Source organism: Periplaneta americana, chromosome 13 (genome assembly GCF_040183065.1).
Source record: "Periplaneta americana isolate PAMFEO1 chromosome 13, P.americana_PAMFEO1_priV1, whole genome shotgun sequence".
Lineage (NCBI taxonomy): Eukaryota > Metazoa > Arthropoda > Insecta > Blattodea > Blattidae > Periplaneta > Periplaneta americana.
In genome coordinates this window covers 79,479,758-79,488,060 of record NC_091129.1, presented here as the reverse complement: position 1 = coordinate 79,488,060, position 8,303 = coordinate 79,479,758, and the positions used below count along the sequence as shown (strand labels likewise).

At 34.1% G+C, this 8,303-nt stretch overlaps 1 long non-coding RNA gene across 1 annotated transcript; it reads right to left on the bottom strand.

Annotated features, from left to right (window-relative positions):
- Window positions 1–2,385, bottom strand: LOC138711582 (uncharacterized). The gene is made up of 3 exons (XR_011335398.1): window positions 1,940–2,385; window positions 1,718–1,825; window positions 1–292 (listed from the first exon to the last, which is right to left on the bottom strand). It is a non-coding gene; the product is annotated as an uncharacterized lncRNA (long non-coding RNA).
- Window positions 2,386–8,303: the final 5,918 nt, after the last annotated feature.

Genomic DNA, 8,303 nt, shown 5'->3' with positions numbered 1-8,303 from the left:
GTGGTATACAAAAGTTTAACATTCTCCCTTACTTTTCATTGGATTCTGTCCATGATCATTTAGAATAATACCGGTAACACAGTATTTCATTTTTTTTATTTAATTTATTGTGTTCCATAGAAGCTTTAAGATGTGGAACAAGTCAAGAGTTACACAAATTCTTGGCAAGATGAGGTGAGGCCGAGGATTCGCCACATATTACCTAACATTTGCCTTAATGTTGGGGAAAACCTCTGAAAAATCCATCCAGGTAATCAGTCCAAGCAGGAATCTAATCCAAGCCCGAGAGCAGCTGCAAATAGGTATAAAAACAATTAAAATGGTATAAAAAGATAGCAAGCAGATCAATTAAATTTTCATGCATAGGCAATTGAATTAAGACAATACCTAGCAAGCAGATTAATTCAATTTAAAGACATAAACAATTAGTTGAACTACACAATAATTTAGGTATATAGCAAGCAGATTAATTCAATTTACAAGTTTAGACATTTTATCAAACAAATATAGAATTCATCAGTTAAGCTTATACAAAAATACACAATGCATTGCAAGTAGAGTAATTCACTTTACAAGCATTAACAAATATTTGTGTACACCATAACCACTATCCCCCAACAAAATGAAGCGTCCAAATTCATTCTGTTCAAATCACTTCTTAATTCTAATCTCATTGAAAATGCGAGAGTCATGGGCACTTCCTCTTCAACGTGCCACTATATCCAGAATTTGGAAACTTGCATCACTTATAACCTTAAATGAATAAGGTAATATATGTGTTAACTAGCAATTTCGTAAAGGACATTTCTATAAAAAATTAAAACTGGTAAAAAAAGCTGTCATGTGGGTACACAAATGAAAGCTACGAATGTGATTTGTCACTCATATAAGTGAAATGTATCCCTTTTTTTGTGCAATTTGGTAAAAAATTTGAAGTTTTTTAACTAAGCAATAGTTTTTATTCTTCGAGTTTTTTTCATTCTGATATTTAGAGCTGCTAACAGGTGACCTTCCCGTAATTCTCCAGAAAAGCTACATTGAAGGAGGAACAATAGATATTTGCTTCACTGACTTCCGTGACATATATACAGTAGGCCAAATAAACATGTGGTTTTAGTCAGCAGCCACAAATACTTTCAACATAAAAATCGTTTAATAGTTACTTGGGTACTGTTACTTACATACTGTAATGCACTGTTGTAGCTCCCACACTCCCACTTATTACCAATATAACACCATTTCTCTAATAATTCTCCCTGGACTTCTCGCATGTTATATTAGTAATTAGTTAGAAGGAGGGGGGGGGCACCAACATTGAGGCGATTTTTTATTGTCTTCTTCAGTATAGCTTTTCTGGAGAATTACAAATTACAAATCCTTTTTCTTGTACCATTTAACCGAAATAATGTAATATAATGCATTACTATCTAAAATGTAAATAAAGTTATTAAAAGCTAAACTAGCACTGAGGTGGTTCTCTTCGTACTCTGCTTATACACCTTGCATATACGAATCTGTGACAGATTAGGTTAGATTATTTTTGGCTTTTATAATGGCTTGCATATATGACCAACTGCATCTCTACAAAAAATATCTCACAAATTCAACGATTTTCAGTATCGAAATCATCGGAACTACCTCAGCGCTAGTTTCACCAAAATTTCAGCCTAGGTCTACATAACCTCTTACGGGTTGTAATTTCATTTACAGTACGTACCTGAACGTTTAATAGAGAATACCATCCTTTTCGGTTGATATATATTTGTGACAGTTCTCCTCCTACATTTGTTATGGGTATGTGCGTGCCATCTATGGCGCCAATAACCTAAAAATGATGAAATATCACAATAGGCCTACTGTACCAATATTGTACCGGTACAGTACAAATTTCTCTAAGAAAGCATTCACATACAATATTCAAATCATGAAATATAATTACCTGAAGAGAATCTTGCGATGTCGTCAAACTTTCTCGCAGTGTTATTCGTTTTTCTTCCCTAGGAAAACGTACGTAATGAAGCGCAAGTCCAGTGATTGCTACTGACACATTCGTTATTATACATCTTACAGAAGCCTGACTAATGTTGTGTACTTCATATTTTCTAAATATGTCCAATCTCGGTAGGTACGTCTTCCTCCTACATCTCACATCACGAATTCGACGTACATAACCCACATTCACTGCATCATAACAGCCTTCTTGCTAAGCTAGTCGGCCTCTAAACTACCCTACCGGCGGGGGCTAAAATTTAGCCAGCCAAACCCCTCTTAGTACACGTATTATCGCTAACACTAGTTTATGAATACGAAAAACGTTAGTTCGCTGATCATCCACCGGAAGTAGCTATTTAACCCGCTCTAAGAATGTCTATGAATAGGGCCCTTGGTGTTACTCTGCTGCTGACAGGAGTCACAGTTAGACTAGGTCTTGACTTCGGTGTTCCATATTGTCTCTGATAGCCCATTGCGATACTTCTACGAAATCCATGTCTTTCATACAGAGAAGCGATGAGTTCTGCACACCGACATCTAACCCCCACAAAAAGAAAGACCATCACCACTTCTTGGGACGTATATTTTTTTCGATAGGTACTCACATTGTGATCCATGAGATCAGTTCCACCCATATTTATATTGTAATTTGTGATGGCTGCTGGTTGAGAAATTGCCACATTCTTTTTCTCAGAGCTGGAATATCTTTGTACGTTACTCACTGGCAGTACACTGTCATAGTTTGACACAACAGTCACGACAGAATTGTCATTCCAGCGACATATCAGTAATTTAGAATCTTCATCGTACTGCATATCAAGGGAACCTCTGTGTTTTCTTCATATCAGCCAGATTTGTTATTGGACACTTCTGTCCCTGTAAGCCCCATACCTACTTTTGTAAATCTATCTACAACGTTCAGTGCATTTCACTAAATGAGGAAAATGAAAATTACGCATACAGTAGGCAACACTGTGAGAGAATAAATCCAGTATTGACGAGGCTAATATACTTTATTTTGGAAGACATGGACTAAAACAATTTATGCGAGGAAAGCCAATTAGGTTTGGCTACAAAGTTCACTTTCTCACATAAGTTCATCTAGAAAGGGCCTCACCTTAGACAATCTATCGCTCTTGTCAAGTTATGTGTTGCCATTTAGATGAAGGTTTCTCATTATTTCATCAAATCTATTGCGTTTCATAGCTCTGACTATTGATTCATTTCTTGTGTCACTGCTCTCTTCCCAGTATATTCGACGGCGCGGGATTTTAGTATATCCACTTACAAGAAGAATCCCAAGGAATGTTTTGAAATCTCTTGGGGAAAAAACTGCACTGCATACGCAACAGTTTGGTTTACAATATCAAGTACAAAATTTTCATGGAAAAATAATTGAAAAATATCATTTGGCAATAAGTTCTTTTCATGTTGGGATTCGGCTCACAATTTTCAATATCCTCATTTACTTTTCTTTTCAGTTATCTCCTGGCAGGCTCTGATATTTCACGTATTTCTGCACCTTCTGGCATCTCTTCATTCTGTGCCTGATTTTCTATTATTGTATATTCTTCCATGTACTGAGGACCACTATCCCTTCAGCTCCCAGTTGATGACAATTTAGATTATTTATATTTCCATCGAAGCCCTCGTCAACATTGTCTTCATTGATATCACTTCTAACTTCCGGTGGAGATATGGAAAGATCTATAAAATCTGCCTGAATTTTTCGTTCTTTTCCATGATTGACATTATTTCATGTACACTCAGGCCCCTTGAATACAAATCATGAATAGAATAACTATTTTATGCGAAAAATCGAATTCCATATGTAAATATATGTAATTATTTCACTAATCTCAGAAAGACAGTTTTGATATTCCATGTGCCCGATGTTGCAAAAACGCAACACCATCATTCAGGCATACATTACAGAAGTAACGTTTCAAGCAATATCCAGCTACTTTTACAAGAAGTATCCTAAGAGTCTTTAGATTGTAATATATACAAGAAAAGGTATGATAAAATTATAAAAATAAACAAAAATTACATTCCTTTATGACAGTCTGCAGACATTTCAACACTTGTAATAATCATTTCTTTTCTTCTCAAGTATTGCGCCATCAATGAATCAGTTACCAAATGTTTTCAGTAAACCAGGTCCACCAACATCAGTATAATAGAAAATAAGTGCCATAAACTTAACAAATACTAAAAACCATGTTTACACACGTTTAATAACAATAAAGTCAAATGTTGCGAAAACGCATCACCGGGATAATATGGGACTGTGATTCTCAATTAGATTTCAGTTTAACAGTTGAAAAATTTCATACAATATTACAAAGAATTGTATTTCCTTAGATATTTAAATTATGAAGAAGTGTATTATAATGTTTTTACTCTAGTTTTTAAATAATTTTCCGTCATTATATTGACATTTGGCACTATATTAACTGCAATATTATATTCTAGCATCTATTACCGTTTTGTATTTTCTTTCTTTCTTTTGTGTTGTTTGTTTTGTTTTTTTTTATTATGTATGTATGTAAGCCACCTGTAATTGGAAGTCTGCTTCTATTGGTGGTGGATTTAAATAAATAAATAAGTAATGAGATAATGAAATCATAATATGATACTCAAGAAACAACTATGTTTTCTTCTTTTTTGTAGAAAAATTAAAGAAAATATCTATAAAATTGTACGTCACTTCTTAAAATATTTATTGTAAAATCTTGAATTTATACGTAGAAAGTTCATATTAATACATTTTAAAGATTAAAAACTATCTCTGTATCCCACTTTTCTACCAGTAATTTTCAGACTATTACTAAAAAAATCGAATTTAAGAGTCCACTTGGTGAATAGCCGTTAGCTGTGTGAGTTACACCTGGACCCCAGGAATGAAATAATTACATTCAAATTACGTCACACCTGCTAGAGATCGGTATTATACCGTTGCAGTCCTGTAATTTTGATTATATTTAACTCTTGTGGAGTCAGGACGGAAATAGAAATAAGAGACGTCGACTATGTTGGGATCTTGAATAGAAGAGGAATGTTGTTGAATGGAGGAAAAACAAAAAGCCCCCCTGCAATTTATAACCACAGCTCCATGATCGATACAATGATGCCATAGTAACGAATGAGTTCACCAGTTATTTGTGCTGATGAAACAATAGAAGCTCGATGCCCCGTTTCCCGTGAATTACTACAAACAAAATACATCGATGTTCTGAAGTGTAAATGGCTACTCAATTTTAACATTGTGGCGTCGTCTATATTTGTTCAAAGTATTACTTCTCCACTTCCAGTTATATGCAATGGGAGATATAATTCAGCGCAGGTAAATCGAGACTTAATTCTAATCCAGAGGGGCTGGGTTTCTCCTTTGCCCCTTCTTAGATCAGGACTGTCTCAAGGGCTAAGAAGATTATAGGGAACTGTACTTTGTGAACGTTTTAGAAATTTTATTGTATCAAAGTCAAATATTACATAGTATTGCCGAAATTGTAACCAAAAGTTTAAAGTGCACCAGAGTAACTTCAGTTAATCAGAGACATGTCGATACTCAATACCTATACCTGTTCAGAGCTTTGATACTCGATACTGTAACTTCAAAAGGTGATAACTAGAAACGTAACACAACAAAAAAATTTCAATTCTTCACAGGTCATTGGAATTTTTATTCAATTAACGACATGGGAACCTTTGGTATGTGACAAAAGGCAATTTAATAATGATAATAGCACATTATGCAACGAGCCTATAATGATAGTAATTAAGACGCGCGGATGTTTATGAAACGAGCGCAAGCGAGTTTCATAATTTTCATACGAGCGTCTTAATTACCATTATAGGCAAGTTTCATACGACTTTTTATGCTCGACCATATTTTTAACTTGAAATTGTTTATAAGTATTCATGTTATTCTTATGTGACTGGGGAGCGAACTGACCTTGTGCAATCTCGTAAATTGTGAGATGTACGCAGACGCGAAAGTATTGATTTTTTCCGGGCAACGAATGTCGACGTCCTTGATATAATCTAGAGAGTAAGATAAACGTTAAACTTGATATAACCTTGAAATTGAATTCGGCATTGAAAAACGAGATGACAAATTGAATTTATTTGAATATTATTTACATTTAACGCTAATCATTATAGTAACAGAACATAACCTTCTGCGACAGTACTGGATTTCCAGCCTGCGTGACGTTTTGCTAGTTATCTTTCGATTGCATATCCTAGAATAACCGAAAACCTGAACTTTAATGAATAGGTGTACTTTAATGACATGCATTAAAGGACTGCTACCCGGTGTATAATTACTACATTTCGGCATGGTCGAGCATGAAACAATATTCTGAACATTACATTCTTAGAATCTATTTGCTACTAAAAACGGTCGTATTTGTAGCCGAAAACGCGAGCACTTGAAGATCTCAATTTATTCTTCACTTCAAAGAAATAACACGAAAATATAAAATAATAGATATATTCAGTGTTCTGAAATTTATAACTTATAGGGACCTAAGAAATGCATTCCTTAACAATATTGGGATTGATACGTTATTCAAATTGTTGAGTGTTTTGTTTTGCTTAACGATGTAGAAACATAACTTGAGATTTATGAGCCTTTTACAATGTGTATACTAGTCATTACTTCACCGACTACAGACGGATGCACTCCGTCAGCATGATTTAAGAGGGTTTGTGTCATGAAAACATGTTTCGCTTGTGAATCCAATATGGAGTTAGATTTAATGCCAAGTTACTGCCACATATTATTCTCACACATAATGTTCAGACTCTTACAAAAAGAACATTTAGAAAGAGTACAAACATACGTGGAAACTCTAATTCTTTAATAGGATGAATGTTATTAAGCGTGGTGAAATTGTTTTTATCCTCGTTTGAATTATGTTTGGAACTTATTCTCTAATGGATGAAACGTGGTAAAATTCTTTCAATCAGAATTTCGCTAGGTTTACTAGAATTCTAGTATAATTACCACGAATTTAGCCCTTCGTACCCAAATGTATAAGAAATTTTTCATGATATAATGTTAAGGCGAGAAAAAATCTTAAACACTACTTGTAGTTTTCTTGTTATACACTTTAGGGAGGAACCACATGCATATACAGAAATTTTAAGGGATACAAGTAGTGCTATCGATCGATCAAAATATTTAATCGATTAACTATTTGAATTTAATCGATTAAATCGAGCTTTCATCGATTTGAACAAAAGTTTTAATATACTGTAATACACAATTATTGTTAAATTTAACTTGTGTTCGGTGGTAAGCATAAGTGTTAAATGTGTGTATCTGTATATTCTGTATCTTTCTTATTACAAAACAATACTATTTTAGTTATTTACTAACATATTTATTATGCAGGTTTAAAATTTATTGTGTCAAATTCTCCGGGAATTTTTGAGAAAAACAGATATAGGCCTAAAAAAATATGAAGACTCACCTAGCTAATGCTGCTTCATCCACGATTTTAAACATGTGAGTGCATTCACATCCTCCGAATTAAGTGCCGCTCTACGTTTAGTAACAATATTTGCTGCATCACTAGATATGAAAAAAAAATGTTTCTGTCAAACACTTCTCCAGGATCGTTAAATTTAAATCCAAACGTTTCACTGAATTTACCTCTCAAATTCTCATGTCATAATGGAATTCTCACTTTTTCACAGACCACAGAAATCTGATTTTTTTTTCTTTAGCAAACTAAACACACAAGCTTCATCTACAAACTCAGTAAAGAAACTGCAACAAAACAACAGACGGGCCCTATTGTAATCGGGTTACAAAATTTTAGAAAGAAAAGAAGACAGTTACTCCCTCACTTTCACACCGTGTAGTTATGACTAAGGAATGAGGGGAGCGAATCCCAGCAAAATATGTATTTCATATGCTAGGAAGGCGAGTTGACAACAAGGTGAAAGTCATCTTGAAAAATCTTAAATCTTAATAAGGGTTTCGCATGGTGTTTAAACTATCAATAGGAATAGATAGGTCACTGTCCTCATATCTCCATCTCTTTCTGAAGTGTTTGTGCAAAGATTAACTCTTTGCTACTGCTTTTCAGTTACAAAATTACGGAAGTATTGTGCTTTGCAGTAAACAATTTCTGAGAGACGAATATTGTCGGAGTTTTTAGTGTGAGTTTGCCTCAACAAAATAGTAATTAGTATCGAGTACAATAGATTAATTTTAATCGATTCGATTATTGGATTAAATATTTTGATCGATTAACCTTACAACAGAATTAATCGATTAATCGATCAGATTAATC